At 45.3% G+C, this 10,140-nt stretch overlaps 1 long non-coding RNA gene across 2 annotated transcripts; it reads right to left on the bottom strand.

The window, feature by feature from the left end:
- Positions 1 to 303: 303 nt before the first annotated feature.
- On the bottom strand, positions 304 to 9,389 carry LOC138769819 (uncharacterized). Of its 2 annotated transcripts, none has more exons than XR_011359315.1 (2): positions 9,282 to 9,389; positions 304 to 981 (listed from the first exon to the last, which is right to left on the bottom strand). It is a non-coding gene; the product is annotated as an uncharacterized lncRNA (long non-coding RNA). The 2 variants fall into 2 exon arrangements; XR_011359316.1 differs by lacking the exon at positions 9,282 to 9,389 and adding an exon at positions 8,466 to 8,595.
- Positions 9,390 to 10,140: the final 751 nt, after the last annotated feature.

The following is a 10,140-nucleotide window of genomic DNA, read 5'->3' as shown; positions in this document are numbered from 1 at the left end:
AGGATAATACACACAGTGATGTCACAGTACAGGGATAATACACACAGTGATGTCACAGTTCAGGATAATACACACAGTGATGTCACAGTACAGGGATAATACACACAGTGATGTCACAGTACAGGGATAATACACACAGTGATGTCACAGTACAGGGATAATACACACAGTGATGTCACAGTACAGGGATAATACACACAGTGATGTCATGATTATAGGATAATGTACTCAGTGATACACCAGGAATATAATTTATATTATGAGATCACAGCACAGAAAAAAAGGTTACAATGTATCACAGCATAGAAATAAAAATATATAATGTTATCATACAGGTATAATAAACACATAATGTCACACACAGGAATAATGCGTTGTGCTGTAGAGAGGGGATAATGCACACAGCAGGTCTTGCCCTTGTCCTGTTAGTAATGATTCAAGTTACACAGTCATGGCTGATCTTTGGGATCTCCTTGTGGCTGATCTTTCTCTTTTCTCTGCAGTGTCCCAGAGCCCATGTGACACTGTTGTATATTCGAGGATGTAGGTCGCCACTGTGTCTATTTCAGGGTATTCTGTGGATAAAGATGTTTACAGCATCTTGGCATTCCAATTATGCACATTTTGGGGGATTATCGCATTCAAGTTTCCTGAAGTCCTGCAAGTCTGAACAAGGACGCATTGTAAGCAGTTGGAGAAGTGCCACTAGCCAAGGTGCCCTGCTGTCTCCGGCTCGGTTCCCTCGGCTAATGTTAGGAGCTAGTTCAGCTCAGTTGTGCAAACCTGGAGCCTTTACTACTGGACTAGGCATTCTGTGTACTAGGCCGGCATCGATGGATCAGTCATAGACGTGAGTACAGGTCTATCTTCGAAGTCTAAAGTTTATCATAACTGTAGCACTGTACTGTTTCTTTAAGAAAACTGCCAAGTAAGTGTTTCTACTGGTGAAGTTATTCTGCGTTCCTATATTGCACCATCACACTACAAAGGGGACATAAGAACACCTTTAATGGGTGTGTGCAGGTACCTGGGAAGACCCTCTACCACTCCGAGCCCCATAACAAGTGCCGTAGCAACATAAGCTCTTGCATTTAACATCTTTCACCTCAGGGTCACCACATTCTATTCATTCTCTTACCTGTATAATGTAAAGGTCCTATCCCTATGGGGAAGCATATATGAAACCCGCAGGGGCGCTGTGCACTAGAAGCTGGTAAGGAACAGGGGTCTATCTGCTGTTCCTTAAAGGGGTTATCCAGCGCTACAAAAACATGGCCACTTTTCCCCCTACTGTTGTCTCCAGTTCAGGTGCGGTTTGCAATTAAGCTCCATTTACTTCAATGGAACTGAGTTTCAAAACCCCACCCGAACTGGAGACAACAGTAGGGGGAAAGTGGCCATGTTTTTGTAGAGCTTGATAACCCTTTAATACGGGCTCTCTGCAGTCTCTGTCGCAGTTTATTCTAGGTCAGGTCTCATAGTTTTGCAGCCTTCCAATACTTGCAGGAGGTATCTATGACCTTTAGTGATGGGCGACTAAGGAATATCATCTAAAACATTAAAATGCTTCTCCACACACTAAAGTTACACGATGATCCCGGAGAAAATATCCAACATGGCAAAAGTGGATGCATAAAATCGACATTCTCAGTAGCAGTATATGCAGATAGGAGGCGCACAATGAATATTCAGCACATGTGCAGATCTGAGTGTGGTGCGGCATGAGTGCACTGTATGGCGCGATGTAGAGCTGTCACAGTGCGGAACTATCTCATGGTGTGCACAGTCTCATAGATCAGTACTAATCTGCAACCACAGCTTCCATACTACCAGTCATGGCAGAGAACTGGGATGTACCATAGGGCCCCTCAGCAATGCAGTGTTCCACTACATGGATTTCTACCAACTTTTTCTGTGTTCTTGGGCACATGATTCTAACACCAGCGTCTTAGAAGTTACTGCATCCTCTCATAATCCTGTTCTAGCAGTTTATTCATGTCACTCTGTATTACGGTTTTATTGCATTTCATGATACCTGTAAGGCTATGTTCACACTGCGTATGAATCCGTTCGTAGTGCGAACCGCGAATATACGCACGTATTTTTGAGGTTGATGGGTTCGCTTGAAAGTATACGATATACGCCCGCACAGTGCACACTACGTATGAGCTTACGGCCGTGTCGAATACGGCGCCGTGAAAAATGAACAAGACCATTGAGGACGGAAATGTTGAAACTCACGGCCGTGGATTTCCATGCGGCCCCGTACGGAGTACTTATTTCAGCCAAATTGAACTTGATTTTGCGATCCAAAAGGTTCTGTGTGGTTTACGGGGCTGGGCGAAGATTTCCAAGTAAATGACCTGCCTCAGATCGGTACGAAACAAGCTAGGGAAGCATAACTGTACTGCGGGCGTATGTTCGCAGCTCGTACGCATCGAGCCGCATGTCTATTTTTCCCACGCCCGTAGTTTCAGCCGCACATGTACGGCGGTGTATGATCTACGAACGGATTCATACGCAGTGTGAACATAGCCTAAAGGTGTATAAAGATCTTATATTTTTCTGTGCACTATTGACATCTACTGGTTTAAATGGTAAATGGCAGAGCAAACAGGGTTCAAGGGTAATATACTTTATTATCCACCAATATATGGCTAAGGAGGTTCTAGAAGGGGCAGGTCTCTGCTCAGCCACCAATCCCCTTTGTAGCTGAAATAGATCTCCTACCTAGAGAGGAGGAGTCTAGTCAGTGGTCAGAGTAGTGGTGGAGAGCGTGGCAGAGTAGAGAGCAGAGTAGTGATTAGAGATATAGCAGAGTCTGCAGAGCTAAAATCTCCAGGGAATCTATGTGATTTAATGTGACCCGTGCAAGTTACGTTCCATAAGGTTGTTAGCCCGAACCTATCATGTCCCTAGCAGCAAAACCTGAAATGGAGCCCCATGTCACCTTGACCAACAACAGCAGCAAGTTAAAAAATTAAAGGGGTACTCCGGTTAAATCCCCCCCCCCCAAAAAAAAAAAAAAAAAATCAACTGGTGTCAGAAAGTTTTCTGATTTTTTTTTCAGATATGTTAACTACTTATATTCAAAAATCTCCAGTCTTCCAGTACTTACCAGCTGCTGTATGTCCTCTTCCTGTACCTCTGTCCATGTCAGGAACTGCCCAGATCAGGAGAGGTTTTCTATGGGGGTTTGCTGCTGCTCTGGACAGTTCCTGACATGGACAGAGGTGGCAGCAGAGAGCACTGTGTCAGACTGGAAAGAATACACCACTTCCTGCAGCACATACAGCAGCTGATAAGTACTGGAAGACTGGAGTTTTTTTTTTTTTACATAGAATTATTTTACAAATCTGTATAACCATGTGGGACCAGTTGATTTAAGTACCCCTTTAACAAGTTTATGATTATGTTGGTCCCTCTCATGCACAGTCCCCCTCATTCATGCACTCAGTAACATCAGAATACAGGGATATTGTAAACAATTATATCACTGCACAGGGATAAGGCACATGACCATATACATAAAATATGGGAGGGGCTATGACAACCTCTAGACAATCGTTAAACGGTTCAGTGTACAGTATTAGTAAGTGTACTCACTGTATATACTGACAGCAGCTCCCTGTGTACCTCATAGAGCTAAACTCACACTCCCCTACTCCAGGCTGTGCTGTCCTGCTCTGTGGTGTTTCAGTCTATAAGATGGCCGACATGGAGGAGCATGTGACCATGCCCCGCCCCCCAATGTCCACCACTGAGCCTGTTTATGCCTATGGAGGACTCTGGAGGTGGGGGCATGGTTACATGCTCCTCCATGTCAGCCATCTTATGGACAGAATCACCACAGAGCAGGACAGCACAGCCTGGTGGAGGGGAGTCTGTTTAGCTCAGGGAGCTGCTGTCAGTATATATAGTGAGTACACTTACTAATACTGTACACTGAACTATTTTACTATAAAGTAGCCAACCCCTTTAAGGACAGCATAAAGGTTGTGGCCACATCCGCTGCAGTGATGTCTGTAATGTCAGAGAGCAGAGAAGTCACCAGTGTGCTGTAATAAGAGGAGCCTTATAGTCCCAGTATATACAGTGAGTGAGAACATTATAGGACTTGCTGGGATTGGGACCCTCGGCACTAGACATGACATAACTCTGTAATCCTTCCCCTGACAGAGTCTCCGGAGGGAGCAGCCGCGTCGGTGCGTGTGATTCTCCTACATTATAATTGTGTCTCTCACGCTCACAGCACACACTGTCTTACAAGCTCTGAAACTTGTGTCAGGTTTGTCCCGTGGGGCCAACGTGGGAGGTTTTGGCATCCAGATCTCAGGATGAGTAATGAAGAGCTATACGCTCCTATGTGCCGCGTCTTCCAGAGATATTGTTAGTTCTAACAGGAATAAAATTATACACAGGTTGTAATCTCCCACTTATCTGTGTATTATTAGAATATATTATGTGCTCATATTATCTCGGGATGGAAGGATGTGACGCCGGCCCTTTAACTGGCATCTCCAGTGACAGATGTGATGGTCTTTACATGCATCATGTATGCCAGTACTGCAATTTTCATCTACATTGGTGTTCCCTAACCCGTTGCATGACTACAACTCTCAGCATGTCTTGTCAGCCATAGTTATCTTCTGCCGATGCATCCTATTCCCTAACCCAGGGCCGGCTCCAGTTTTTTGCAGGCCCTCGGGCTACAGAGCATCAGTGGGCCCCTCATCCATCCACTATGCACAATTATTTGAGACACCACTAAGGCCACATTCACGCGTTCTGTGTTCTGCATGGAACGTGGACATGGAAGGCCTGTAACGGACGCCCCCCACCCAGGCAGCATCTGTGATATGATGCTGGGAGCGGGGGAACTGTATGCATATGCGACGCACTGTAATAAAGCAGCTGGGCGGCGCTGTAATTACAGCACGGCGCATATCTGTACAGTTCCCCCACTCCCAACATCATATCACAGATGCTGCCTGGGTGGGGGGCGTCCGTTACAGGGCGTCCACGTCCGTGCTCCATGCGGAACATGAAACACTTGAATGCAGCCTTACATACACAACCACACATTACTGACAAACACACTAACTGACTGACACTGACAGACTCACTCAAACACTGACTGACTCTGACTGACACTGAAAGATTAACTCAAACACTGACTGACTGATTCTAACTGACTAACACTGATAGATTGACACTGACACTGACTGACTGACAATGACACACTCAGACAGGGACACACAGCACTTACAGCTCAGTCTTCTCCCTCAGCCTCTCTGTCAGGCTGCTCTCCACACTGTAAGGTTGACTACCCGCGGGTCATGTGATCAGATTAACCCTTAGAGGACCCGGCCAATTTCAATTTTTGCGTTTTCGTTTTTTCCTCCTGGTGCTTAAAAGGCCATAGCAGTTGCATTTTTCCACCTAGAGACCCACATGAGCCCTTATTTTTTGCATCACTAATTGTACTTTGCAATGACAGGCTGAATTTTTTTCATAAAGTACACTGCGAAACCAGAAAAAATTCAAAGTGTAGTGAAATTGAAAAAAAACAAAAAAACATTTCTTTTGTTTTTTTTTTCGTTTTTACGCCGTTCGCCCTGGGGTAAAACTGACTTGTTATATATGTTCCTCAAGTTGTTAGGATTATGACGATATGTAACATGTTTAACTTTCATTGTATCTGATCAATGGTAAAAAATTCAAACCATTGTTAACATAAATATGTTCCTTAAAATCGCTCCATTCCCAGGCTTATAGCGCTTTTATCCTTTGGTCTATGGGGCTGTGTCAGGTGTCAGTTTTTGCGCCATGATCTGTTCTTTCTATCGGTACCTTGATTGCGCATATACGACTTTTTGATCGTTTTTTATTACAATTTTTCTGGATTTAATGCAACCAAAAATGCGCAATTTTGTACTTTGGGATTTTTTGCGCTGACGCCGTTTACCGTGCGAGATCAGGAATGTGATTAATTAATAGCTCAGGCGATTACGCACACGGCGATAGCAAACATGTTTATTTATTTATTTATTTGTTTACTTTTATTTATAACATGGGAAAAGGGGGGTGATTCAGACTTTTATTAGGGGAGGGGGCTTTTTACTAATAACAACACTTTTATTTTAACTTTTACACATATACTAGAAGCCCCCCAGGGGTTAGGGTTATTCCCCCCTGGGGTTAGGGTTATTCCCCCCTGGGGTTAGGGTTATTCCCCCTGGGGGACTTCTAGTATAAGTAGACTGATCTCTCATTGAGATCTGTGCTGCATAGATATACAGCACAGATCCATGAGATAGGCACATCGATTGCTTCCGGCTGCTGCAGGGGACGAGCGACGGGTTATACGTGGCAATTCCGTAGTGTGCACGCACCCTAATACCTCCAGTCCCGGGTTACAAGCGGCACCCGGGACCGCGGCGGTTCAGAGCGCGGCCGCCGTGCGGCCCCGGTCTGAACGCGGGGAGGCGGCCCTGGACGTACGGGTACGTCCAGGGTCGCCTAAGGGTTAAAGGGGTACTCCAGCAAAAATCTTTTTCTTTCAAATCAACTGGTTTCAGAAAGTTATATAGATTTGTAATTTACTTTGATTCGAGTCTTCTCATATTTATCAGCTGCTGTATGTCCTGCAGGAAGTGGTGTATTCTTTCCAGTCTGACACAGTGCTCTCTGCTGCCACCTCTGTCCATGTCAGGAACTGTCCAGAGCAGGAGATGTTTTCTATGGGGATTTGCTGCGGCTCTGAACAGTTTCTGACATGGACAGAGGTGGCAGCAGAGAGCACTGTGTCAGACTGGAAAGAATACAGCGCTTCCTGCAGGACATACAGCAGCTGATAAGTACGGGAAGACTTGAGAGATCTTTAAATAGAAGTAAATAACAAATCTGTATAGCTTTCTGAAACCAGTTGATTTAAAAGAAAAAGATTTTTGCTGGAGTACTACTTTAACCCTTTTCTCTCTCTGTTCAGTTCCTGCTCCCTCTCCTGTGTCTTCTGATGTTCAGCGCTCACCCTGCATTACAGTGAGCAGGCTGAACATTAGCGCACCAGGCCCCTCTCCCTCTCTGGGTGCATCTCACCAGTGCATCCCATTCCACAACTTGCAACCCATCATGCCCTGCCAGCCTTTAGTGCATCCAGGTGCATCCTATTCCCTAACTTTTGGCTCTCCAGCTGTTATAAAACTATAACTCCCAGCATGCCCTGACATCTTTGGTGCATTCTAACACTAGTCATTCTCCATTCTTGCAAAACCACAATTCCCAGCCTTTAGTGGACCCCAGTAATGCATACTGTTCCCCAACTTGTGGCTCACCAGTTAAAGGAGTAGTTCACAAAAATTCTTTCAAATCAACTGGTGTCAGAAAGTGTCACAGATTTGTAATTTACTTCTATTAAAAAATCTCAAGTCCTCCAGTACATATCAGCTACTGTATGTCCTGCAGGAAGTGGTGCTTTTTTTCTAGTCTGAAAAGCAGGAGAGGTTTGTTTTATAGGGATTTGCTATTGTTCTGGACAGTTCCTGACATGGACAGAGGTGGCAGCAGAGATCACTGTGTCAGACTGGAAAGAATACACCACTTCCTGCAGGACATACAGCAGCTGATAAGTATCGGAAGACTTGAGATTTTTTTTAATAGAAGTAAATTGCAAATCTCTGGCACTTGCTGGGATCAGTTGATTTGAAATATTTTTGTTTTTGTTTTGGTGGACTGCCCCTTTAAAGTTTTGTAACTGTATGGGAAAAAATGGTTTCCATTCACCTCTGTGAGTTGTGATTTACGAGGGATTAAGTGCACTCAGAGCTGCAGTTCCAGGTTAGACTGGAGGCGTGCTTTTAATGTGTATTTAGTAGAGTATTTGATGCAATGTATTCAGCTGGTTGCTTCTGTTTCTGACCAACAGAGGCACATGAGACCGGCGTAAGAAGAGCGGAGTAATCCTCAAAGGGAACATTACATCTGTGCAATCTCATGTAGCTCCAGAATATATCAGAAAGAACTAAGTATCTCCCACCCCCGGGGCCCGCACGATTAGATGAAAGAAGCCGAAAGACAAAACTAGAACTCGGTGATGCAGAACAGGCCACGTCTGCGCCTGGGAAAGATGGGTATGACTGCAATAATATCTCTGCCCCATCTACGCTCTGTGACCATGGCGTAACCCCCCGCACCGTCCGTATAGTCACATGACTGATAGAATTATGAGGTATTCCTAAATATACGTCCAATGCAGAAATAGGATGTGAATGGGACCTTAAACAGAGGCTGTGCAATGTCACACAGGGACTTCCATCACCCATGGGGTATCATGACGTCCGTCATGATCTTCGACCCTTCAGTCGTTGCAAAACTACAACTCCCCCTGATGGGAATTGTAGTTTTGCAACAGCTAGAGGGCCGAAGGTTCCCCATCCCTAGTATACAACAATGCCAACATATACCTCTGATGTATAGAATAAATGCAGTGTGACCATAGGCCAAAAGGATGTCCATGTATACCACAACGTGCCCCCTCTGGAGCGCTTCACGTCTAGGCCTCGAATATAGGGGGAGATTTATCGCTCTGTGTTATTGTCCATTTTGTTGCCCATAGCAACCGATCACAGCTCAGCTCTCATGCCTCATATTGCTCTGGCAAAATGAAAGTTGAGCTGTGATTGGTTGCTGTGACAACAAAGAGACTGTTACTATAAGACTCCTTGTAATAAGTCTCCCCGTAGTCTAAAGGTGACTGCGATCGGCACATTTTATCTCACTTATTAGAAGGTTCTCTTTGTTGCCCGTAGCAGCAAATAACAACTTTAATTTTACCAGATCAGTATGAAAAATAAAAGCTGAGCTGTGATTGGTTGCTATGAGCAACACAGGGAATCTTAAAGGGGTTATCCGGAGAGCAGAACTGGTCCTACCTCTTCTGCTCCCCGGTGCTCCACTTCCTTCGGCAGATGAGAAGAGGGGCGGGATTATGTTGCAGGCATTGCGTGCAGGCAAAACCACACCCGCATGCAATGTATAATAGCTGACTAATGTCACAGCGACGCCGGTAACATTGGGCATCTATAGGTTGTTGCCCGCAACATGCTCGTGAATCCCCCCGCTTGTCAGTGGAGAAAGTGCCGGAGAGCAGAAGAGGTAGGGCCTTTTCTGCTCTCCAGATAACCCCTTTAAAGAGACTCTGTCATTAGGTTTATGGTGTCCTATCTCAGGGTAGCATAAACTAGTGACAGAGAAGCTGAATAGAATGATGTATCACTTACGTTGCTCTGTGCAGCTGATTCAGAGAAATCCTCCTGTATAACATGGACAATAAGTAGTCTTCTCCATTATGTGCATAAGCCCAGTAGTCCTGGATATAGAAGTGGAAAACTCCGCCCACCAGCTGCTGATTGGCAGTTATCTATCCATGCTGTGTGTAGACAACAACTGTCAATCAGCATCTGGAGGGGAGGGGTGTGGCAAGAATCCTATTCTCCTGCATATTAGGAGAACAGTTGAACAAAATAATACAAGTAATACACCGACCTGTTCAGCATGTCTGTCACTAGTTTATGCTGCCCTCATTTAAGGTATCATACACCTAGTAACAGATTCCCTTTAAGGTCCCCATTAAGGATGGTCCGAACCTGCCGAGGTTCGGGTTCGTATGAACCCGAATGCTCGGCAATTATTCCCGCTGTCTGCCCGCTCCGTGGAGGGGGTGGATACAGCGTGAGGACCGCCTGGAAAACTGGGATACAGCCTATGGCTATGGCTGTATCCCAGTTTTCCAGGCGGTCCTCCCACTGTATCCACCCTCTCCACGGAGCGGGCAGACAGCGGGAATAATTGCCGAGCGTTCGGGTTCATACGAACCCAAACCTCGGCAGGTTCGGACCATCCCTAGTCCCCATACACTTTATGCATATGTCGGCTAAACTGCCTTCAGTATAATGTGTATGGTGGTCTCCCGACCCTCCACTGACAGATGATGTCGGCTCTTCCACACGTTCTTGCGTATAGAAATAATGGGGGAGATTTATAAAACATGGTGTAAAGTGAAACTGGCTCAGTTGTCCCTAGCAACCAATCAGATTCCACCTTTCATTCCTCACAGACTCTTTGGAAAATGAAAGGTGG

The sequence above is a fragment of the Dendropsophus ebraccatus genome, chromosome 12 (genome assembly GCF_027789765.1).
Source record: "Dendropsophus ebraccatus isolate aDenEbr1 chromosome 12, aDenEbr1.pat, whole genome shotgun sequence".
Taxonomy (NCBI): Eukaryota; Metazoa; Chordata; class Amphibia; order Anura; family Hylidae; genus Dendropsophus; species Dendropsophus ebraccatus.
Note: the sequence above shows the minus strand (reverse complement) of the source record. Positions and strands in the feature narration are given on the sequence as shown.